Below are 7,526 nucleotides of genomic sequence, written 5' to 3' on the forward strand. Positions count from 1 at the left end.
AAGAAGGTAATGAGCGATACAGTAAACCTGAAGTGAAGCATCGGAAACGATAACTAGTGTCACAGGAATGGTTCAAAACATTGACAGTAAGAAGAGTCAGATTTCTTGTACTTAAGTCGGCATTGTGCCTTTTGTATTTATTTCGGATGCAATTTCTGTGTTTCATCGTCAATAAGATGGTGAGAGGGATACAGTTAACCTAAAGTGAAGCATCGAAGTCTATAACTAGTGTAACAGGAATGGTTCAACAAAGACAGTAAGAAGGGTCAGATTTCTTGTACTTAAGTTGGCATTGTGCCTTTTGTATTTAATTCGGATGCAATTTCTGTGTTTCGTCGTCAATAAGAAGGTCCAAGGGATACAGTAAACCTGAAGCGAAGCATCGGAATCTATAACTAGTGTCACAGGAATGGTTCAAAAAATAGACAGTAAAAAGAGCCAGTCTTCTTGTACTTGAGTCGGCATTGTGCCTATGTATTTAATTCCGATGTAATTTCTTTGTTACATCGTCAATAAGAAAGTCAGAGGGATACAGTAAATCTGAAGTGAATAATCGGAATCTGTAACTAGTGTCACTGGAATGGTTCAAAACATAGAGAGTAAGAAGAGTCAGTCTTCTTATACTTAAGTGGCATTGTGCCATTTGTATTTAATTCCGATGCACTTTCTCTCTTTCATCGTCAATAAGAAGGTCCAAGGGATACAGTAAACCTGAAGTGAAACATCGGAATCTATAACTAGTGTCACAGGAATGGTTCAAAACATAGACAGTAAGAAGAGCCAGTCTTCTTGTACTTGAGTCGGTATTGTGACTATGTATTTAATTCCGATGCAATTTCTGTGTTTCATCGTCAATAAGAAGGTCCAAGGGATACAGTAAACCTGAAGCGAAGCATCGGAATCTATAACTAGTGTCACAGGAATGGTTCAAAAAATAGACAGTAAGAAGAGCCAGTCTTCTTGTACTTGAGTCGGCATTGTGCCTATGTATTTAATTCCGATGTAATTTCTGTGTTTCATCGTCAATAAGAAAGTCAGAGGGATACAGTAAATCTCAAGTTTAGAATCGGAATCTGTAACTAGTGTCACTGGAATGGTTCAAAACATAGACAGTAAGAAGAGTCAGTCTTCTTGTACTTAAGTCGGCATTGTGCCTTTTGTATTTAATTACGATAAAATTCCTGTGTTGCATCGTCAATAAGAAGGTCAGAGGGATACAGTAAACTAGAAGTGAAGCATCGGAATCTATAACTAGTGTCACAGTAATGGTTCAAAACATAGACAGTAAGAAGAGTCAGTTTTCTTGTATTTAATACGGCATTGTGCCTTTTGTATTTAATTCCGAAGCAATTTCTGTGTTTCATCGTCAATAAGAAGGCACAGAGGCATACAGTAAACCTGAAGTGAAGCATCGGAATCTATAACTAGTGTCACAGGAATGGTTCAAAACATAGACAGTAAGAAGAGTCAGTTCTCTTGTACTTAAGTTGGCATAGTGCCTTTTCCATTTAATTCTGATGGAATTTCTGTGTTTCATCGTCAATAAGAAGGTCAGAGGGATACAGTAAACCTGAAGTGAAGCATCGGAATCTATAACTAGTGTCACAGGAATGGTTCAAAACATAGACAGTATGAAGAGCCAGTCATCTTGTACTTGAGTCCGCATTTGCCTATTCTATTTAATTCCGATGCAATTTCTGTGTTTCATCTTCAATAAGAAGGTCCAAGGGATACAGTAAACATATAGTGAAGCATCGGAATCTAAAACTGGTATCACAGGAAATGTTCAAAACATAGTCAGTAAGAAGAGCCAGTCTTCTTGTACTTGAGTCGGCAATGCGCCTTTTGTATTTAATTCCGATGCAATTTCTGTGTTTCATCGTCAATAGCAAGGTCAGAGGGATACAGTAAACCTGAAGTGAAGCATCGGAATCTATAACTAGTGTCACAGGAATGGTTCAAACATAGACAGTAAGAAGAGCCAGTTTTCTTGTACTTAAGTCGGCATAGGGCCTTTTCCATTTAATTCTGATGGAATTTCTGTGTTTCATCGTCAATAAGAAGGTCAGAGGGATACAGTAAACGTGAAGTGAAGCATCGGAATCTATAACTAGTGTCACAGGAATGGTTCAAAACATAGACAGTAAGAAGAATCAGTTTTCTTGTACTTATGTCCGCATTGTGCCTTTTCTATTTAATTCCGATGCAATTTCTGTGTTTCTTCGTCAATAAGAAGGTCCAAGGGATACAGTTATCATATAGTGACGCATCGGAATCTAAAACTGGTCTCACAGGAAATGTTGAAATCATAGTCAGTAGGAAGAGTCAGTCTTCTTGTACTTAAGTCAGCATTATGCTATTTGTATTTACTTCTGATGCAATTTCTGTGTTTCATCGTCAATAAGAAGGTCCAAGGGATACAGTAAACATATAGTGAAGCATCGGAATCTAGAACTGGTCTCACAGGAAATGTTCAAAACATTGTCAATAAGAAGAGCCAGTCTTCTAGTACTTGAGTCGGCAATGTGCCTTTTGTATTCAATTCCGATGCAATTTTTGTGTTACATCGTCAATAGCAAGGTCAGAGGGATACAGTAAACCTGAAGTGAAGCATCGGAATCTATAACTAGTGTCACACGAATGGCTCAAACATATACAGTAAGAAGAGTCAGTTTTCTTGTACTTAAGGCGACATTGTGCCTTTTCTATTTAATTCCGATGCATTTTCTGTGTTTCGACGTCAATAAGTAGGTCCATGGGATACAGTAAACCTGAAGTGAAGCATCGGAGTCTATAACTAGTGTCACAGGAATGGTTCAAAACATAGACAGTAGGAAGAGTCCGTTTTCTTGTACTTAATTCGGCATTGTGCCTTTTGTATTTCATTCCGATGCAATTTCTGTGTTTCATCGTCAATAAGAAGGTAATGAGCGATACAGTAAACCTGAAGTGAAGCATCGGAAACGATAACTAGTGTCACAGGAATGGTTCAAAACATTGACAGTAAGAAGAGTCAGATTTCTTGTACTTAAGTCTGCATTGTGCCTTTTGTATTTATTTCGGATGCAATTTCTGTGTTTCATCGTCAATAAGATGGTGAGAGGGATACAGTTAACCTAAAGTGAAGCATCGAAGTCTATAACTAGTGTGAAAGGAATGGTTCAACAAAGACAGTAAGAAGGGTCAGATTTCTTGTACTTAAGTTGGCATTGTGCCTTTTGTATTTAATTCGGATGCAATTTCTGTGTTTCGTCGTCAATAAGAAGGTCCAAGGGATACAGTAAACCTGATGCGAAGCATCGGAATCTATAACTAGTGTCACAGGAATGGTTCAAAAAATAGACAGTAAGAAGAGCCAGTCTTCTTGTACTTGAGTCGGCATTGTGCCTATGTATTTAATTCCGATGTAATTTCTTTGTTACATCGTCAATAAGAAAGTCAGAGGGATACAGTAAATCTGAAGTGAATAATCGGAATCTGTAACTAGTGTCACTGGAATGGTTCAAAACATAGAGAGTAAGAAGAGTCAGTCTTCTTGTACTTCAGTGGCATTGTGCCATTTGTATTTAATTCCGATGCACTTTCTCTCTTTCATCGTCAATAAGAAGGTCCAAGGGATACAGTAAACCTGAAGTGAAACATCGGAATCTATAACTAGTGTCACAGGAATGGTTCAAAACATAGACAGTAAGAAGAGCCAGTCTTCTTGTACTTGAGTCGGTATTGTGACTATGTATTTAATTCCGATGCAATTTCTGTGTTTCATCGTCAATAAGAAGGTCCAAGGGATACAGTAAACCTGAAGCGAAGCATCGGAATCTATAACTAGTGTCACAGGAATGGTTCAAAATATAGACAGTAAGAAGAGCCAGTCTTCTTGTACTTGAGTCGGCATTGTGCCTAAGTATTTAATTCCGATGTAATTTCTGTGTTTCATCGTCAATAAGAAAGTCAGAGGGATACAGTAAATCTCAAGTTTAGAATCGGAATCTGTAACTAGTGTCACTGGAATGGTTCAAAACATAGACAGTAAGAAGTGTCAGTCTTCTTGTACTTAAGTCGGCATTGTGCCTTTTGTATTTAATTACGATAAAATTCCTGTGTTGCATCGTCAATAAGAAGGTCAGAGGGATACAGTAAACTTGAAGTGAAGCATCGGAATCTATAACTAGTGTCACAGTAATGGTTCAAAAAATAGACAGTAAGAAGAGTCAGTTTTCTTGTATTTAATTCGGCATTGTGCCTTTTGTATTTAATTCCGAAGCAATTTCTGTGTTTCATCGTCAATAAGAAGGCACAGAGGCATACAGTAAACCTGAAGTGAAGCATCGGAATCTATAACTAGTGTCACTGGAATGATTCAAAACATGGACAGCAAGAAAAGTCAGTTTTCTTGTACTTAAATCGGCATTGTGCTTTTTCTATTTAATTCCGATGCAATTTCTGTGTTTCATCGTCAATAAGAAGGTCAGAGGGATACAGTTAACCTAAAGTGGAGCATCGGAATCCATAACTAGTGTCACAGGAATGGTTCAAAACATAGACAGTAAGAGGAGCCAGTCTTCTTGTACTTTAGTCGGATTTGTGCCTTTCCTATTTAATTCCGATGCAATTTCGATGTTTCATCGTCAGTAAGAAGGTCAGAGGGATACAGTAAACCTGAAGTGAAGCATCGGAATCTATAACTAGTGACACAGGATTGGTTCAAAACATAGACAGTAGGATGAGTCAGTCTTCTTGTACTTAAGTCGGCATTGTGCCTTTTGTATTTAATTCCGATGCAATATGTGTGTTTCATCTTCAATAAGAAGGTCTGTGGGATACAGTAAACCTGAAGTGAAGCATCGGAATCTATAACTAGTGTCACAGGAATGGTTCAAAACATAGACAGTAAGAAGAGTCAGTTCTCTTGTACTTAAGTCGGCATTGTGCTTTTGTATTTAATTCCGATGCAATTTCTGTGTTCCATCGTCAATAAGGTCAGAGGGATACAGTAAACCTGAAGTGAAGCATCGGAATCTATAACTAGTGTCACGGGAATGGGTCAAAATATAGACAGTAAGAAGAGTCAGTTTTCTAGCACCTTAATCGGCATTGTCCCTTTTCTATTTAATTCCGATGCAATTTGTGTGTTTCATCGTCTATCAGATGGTCAGAGGGATACAGTAAACCTGAAGTGGAGCATCGGAATCTATAACTAGTGTCACAGGAATGGTTCAAAACATAGACAGTAAGAAGAGCCAGCCTTCTTGTACTTGGGTCGATATTGTGCCTATGTATTTAATTCCGATGCAATTTCTGTGTTTCATCGTCAATAAGAAGGTCAGAGGGATACAGTAAACATGAAGTGAAGAATCGGAATCTATAACTAGTGTCACAGGAATGGTTCAAAGCATAGACAGTAAGAAGAGCCAGTCTTCTTGTACTTGAGACGGCATTATGCCTTTTGTATTTAATTCCGATGCAATTTCTGTGTTTCATCGTCAATAAGAAGGTCAGTGGGATATAGTGAACCCGAAGTGAAGCATCGCATTCTATAACTAGTGTCACAGGAATGGTTCAAAACATAGACAGTAGGCAGAGTCAGTTCTCCTGTATTTAAGTCGGCATTGTGCTTTTGTATTTAATCCGATGCAATTTCTGTGTTTCTTCGTCAATAAGAAGGTCAGAGGGATACAGTAAACCTGAAGTGAAGCATCGGAATCTATAACTAGTGTCACTGGAATGGTTCAAAACATGGACAGCAAGAAAAGTCAGTTTTCTTGTACTTAAATCGGCATTGTGCTTTTTTTATTTAATTCCGATGCAATTTCTGTGTTTCGTCGTCAATAAGAAGGTCAGAGGGATACAGTTAACCTAAAGTGGAGCATCGGAATCTATAACTAGTGTCACAGGAATGATTCAAAACAAAGACAGTAAGAGGAGCCAGTCTTCTTGTACTTGAGTCGGAATTGTGCCTTTCCTATTTAATTCCGACGCAATTTCGATGTTTCATCGTCAGTAAGAAGGTCCGAGTGATACAGTAAACCTGAAGTGAAGCATCGGAATCTATAACTAGTGACACAGGAATGGTTCAAAACATAGACAGTAGGATGAGTCAGTCTTCTTGTACTTAAGTCGGCATTGTGCCTTTTGTATTTAATTCCGATGCAATATGTGTGTTTCATCGTCAATAAGAAGTTCAGCGGGATACAGTAAACCTGAAGTGAAGCATCAGAATCTATAACTAGTGTCACAGGAATGGTTCAAAACATAGACAGTAAGAAGAGTCAGTTCTCTTGTACTTAAGTCGGCATTGTGCTTTTGTATTTAATTCCGATGCAATTTCTGTGTTTCATCGTCAATAAGAAGGTCAGAGGGATACAGTAAACCTGAAGTGAAGCATCGGAATCTATAACTAGTGTCACGGGAATGGGTCAAAACATAGACAGTAAGAAGAGTCAGTTTTCTAGCACTTAAATCGGCATTGTCCCTTTTCTATTTAATTCCGATGCAATTTCTGTTTCTTCGTCAATAAGAAGATCCAAGGGATACAGTAAACCTGAAGTGAAGCATCGGAATCTAAAACAGGTCTCACAGGAAAAGTTTCAGAACAGAGACAGTAAGAAGAGCCAGTCTTCTTGTACTTGAGTCGGCATTGTGCCTTTTGTATTTCATTCCGATGCAATTTCTGTGTTTCATCGTCAATAAGAAGGTCAGAGTGATACAGTATACCTGAAGTGAAGCATCGGAATCTATAACTATTGTCACAGGAATGGTTCAAACATAGACAGTAAGAAGAGTCAGTTTGCTTGTACTTAAGTCCGCATTGTGCCTATTCTATTTAATTCTGATGCAATTTCTGTGTTTCATCGTCAATAAGAAGGTCAGAGGAATACAGTAAACCTGAAGTGAAGCATCGGAATCTATAACTATTGTCACAGGAATGGTTCAAACATAGACAGTAAGAAGAGTCAGTTTGCTTGTACTTAAGTCCGCATTGTGCCTATTCTATTTAATTCTGATGCAATTTCTGTGTTTCATCGTCAATAAGAAGGTCCAAGGGATACAGTAAACATATAGTGAAGCATCGGAATCTAAAACTGGTCTCACAGGAAAAGTTGAAAACACAGTCAATAAGAAGAGCCAGTCTTCTAATACTTGAGTCGGCAATTCCGATGCAATTTTTGTGTTACATCGTCAACAGCAAGGTCAGAGGGATACAGTAAACCTGAAGTGAAGCATCAGAATCTATAACTAGTGTCACAGGAATGGCTCAAACATAGACAGTAAGAAGAGTCAGTTTTCTTGTACTTAAGTCGACATTGTGCCTTTTCTATTTAATTCCGATGCAATTTCTGTGTTTCGACGTCAATAAGTACGTCCATGGGATACATTAAACCTGAAGTGAAGCATCGGAATCTATAACTAGTGTCACAGGAATGGTTCAAAGTATAGACAGTAGGAAGAGTCAGTTTTCCTGTGCTTAATTCGGCATTGTGCCTTTTGTATTTCATTCCGATGCAATTTCTGTGTTTCATCGTCAA

Source organism: Schistocerca serialis, unplaced genomic scaffold (assembly GCF_023864345.2).
Source record: "Schistocerca serialis cubense isolate TAMUIC-IGC-003099 unplaced genomic scaffold, iqSchSeri2.2 HiC_scaffold_1417, whole genome shotgun sequence".
Lineage (NCBI taxonomy): Eukaryota > Metazoa > Arthropoda > Insecta > Orthoptera > Acrididae > Schistocerca > Schistocerca serialis.